Raw genomic sequence first — 2,658 nt, 5'->3', positions numbered from 1 at the left:
TCGTCGTTACCGAAACTGAATCGAAGAATTTGCGCTCGTCTACAAATCATCGCGAGAATTTGAGAGATCACATATCGTTTCGTTGTTTTTTAAAGTATTTTAAGTCTATTTTTATTTAAAATTGAAAATATTTGTTGTTTTGGAGAAATTAACGTTTGTGTTTTGCCGAAATTTCGTTTTCACTTCACGAACTCGATCAGCGACTTCACGATTTTAAATAGTAACTATATGAGTTATGCTGTAACTTTATGGTTTAAAGTGATACTATGTGATTTTTAGAGTTTCTATGCGGTTTTAACAATAACATTTGCTTATTGTATGTTATAATGATTTATCGACTATATTTGACTATAAATTTTATGATTATATGACTATAATGCAAAAGGTTTGTGCTCTTCTACAAATCAATGTAAGAATTTGGCAAAAGGATTGGGCCTAAAAATTCCCTAGTTGCTAAATTACTATTTGTTTGAAATAGTTACTATGTTAGATTATTTTGTTTTGTGCATGTTTTTGATGGTATTCTATATTTTTAATGTTAGAGTTACTATATTATTATCACACCAACTATGTCTGTAACTCTGTGACTAAATGACCATCGGTAATATTTAGGTACTATAGGGGGTTGTTTTTCCCGCATCGTGGTTTTGTTTTTCCCTACGGGTTTTGTATATTTTGAATTTCGAAGGAGTCGCCACCAAACAATATTTAAGGGTCCGGTTTGGAAGGACCAAAATTGACTCTTGTGGATAAGACATTGAATCTTAAAAACCGAAAGGGTGAGATTCGGGCACGGGAACGAACCGCTTATTTGGGCAGCTTTAAAAGTACATTCGAATGCAAGATGTAGACACCTAATTTGTGTCTCCCTTCTGGGATGATGACGATACCATTATCCTTACTAGGCGGTTGGAATAACTCCAGGTGGAAATCCCAATTGCTAAGAATTTCCAAAATTCAAAATCCAAAATCCAATTCCCGAGGTCGTTCCCCTTTCGGTTCTCGGTACAAAACACAACTTTCAAAATCCAATTTCAAAATCCAAGTACAATCTCATCTAGTAGACCATCCCATTGGTTTTACTAGGCCTTTTCCACTCAAAATCATATAAGGCAAGTCAAATTCGGGTGCCGACCAACAAAACCGAGCATGCCGGGCCCCGTCCCGTAAAACCGGAATTCAAAACCCGAGAAAGGCTTGTTTTTAGATGCAAATAATGCCTTAACGTCCAAGAAAACACAAAACGCCAAGCCTAGTACTATTCGTACAAAGGTACAGCACTACAGGACGAAACAAGGACGGAGCTCGCGTCCTTGCTTTGGCGGCATTCACGCCACGTCACCAGCGCCCAGCGCTGCCTCGGCGTGCTGTGCTGGCGTGTGCTGGCGTCTTGCACCCTTTCCTCCTATAAACACCCCTCATTTTCAGCATCAAAGGAGGAGGACAACGAAATACAACGTCGTAATACTGACATTACGCCTCAAAAGACAAATCAAAAACCCTTCAAAACACATACAAAATTTCTAATTCTAAGCAATTGGGAGCTCTAAAAGGAATTCTTGCCTAAACCTAAATAGGTAATTCCGAATCCCACCACATTCAATCATGTTGTTTTGATTTCCAAATGATTAGCAAGTTGGCATTTTTATTATTAAAAATGTCACTTGCAACAATCATACTTTTTTTCAAAATCAAAACTTTTCAAAATACAAAAATGCAAACTTTCAAGATTCAAGGATGTTCAAAGTTGTTTGCAATCACCTCTTTGAACTAGAATCACCTTCAAGTATGGAGTAATCAAAGATGACACCTTTTTAACTCTTAAAGGTTTAGTCTTTTGAGATTCAAAACTCCATTTTTCAACATTAAAAGGGCCGACCTTTGAGATTCAAGTCTCTTAATTTCAAGTTTTCAAATTTCAAGATCCCACCATGTTTAGGGTTGCTCATGACTACTTCCCTAAACTAGGATCCTTTCAAGTGAGAGCATATCAAATGTCTAACCTTTTCAACATTAAAAGGGCCGACCTTTGAGATTCAAGTCTCTTAATTTCAAGTATTTCAAGTTCAATACGTCAATATTCAAGCTTTCAAGTTCAAGTTCAATATGCAAAGTCTAGGATATTTGGGTTGAGCAACCTCTCCCAAGTTGAGATTTTTGGCTTTGAATTCGTGTCGGGCGCACTTATTTTTAAGGAGCCGCTTGGCGTTCGAATCTCACGTGCCAAAGTACAAGTTTCAATTATGCACCTTTCAATATTGCAACTTCAATTCCGCAATTTCAATACCGCAATTTCAATACCGCAATTTCAATACCGCAATTTCAATACCGCACTTTCAATATCGCACTTTCAATTCCGCAATTTCAATTCCGCATCTTTACTTGCCTAGTCCATTTCTAGGCAATGTGGACCTACTCCCTAGTCCATTTCTAGGGGGTCTTGTATTTACTAATTCCGCACTTTATTTAGTATTGTGATGTTGCTTTATTTGCTTTATTGCTTTTATCACCGCACATGCTAAATACAACAAAATACAAGGTTACATCACGCTTAACAAAGATAATTTCTTGGACAAACCGGCCTTAGGTTCCTTTAAATCAATCTTTAAAGAAAAGTGATCACCATACAAAGTAGAGATTCTATTTGCTCTAAATTCA

Source organism: Spinacia oleracea, chromosome 6 (genome assembly GCF_020520425.1).
Source record: "Spinacia oleracea cultivar Varoflay chromosome 6, BTI_SOV_V1, whole genome shotgun sequence".
Taxonomy (NCBI): Eukaryota; Viridiplantae; Streptophyta; class Magnoliopsida; order Caryophyllales; family Amaranthaceae; genus Spinacia; species Spinacia oleracea.
Note: the sequence above shows the minus strand (reverse complement) of the source record.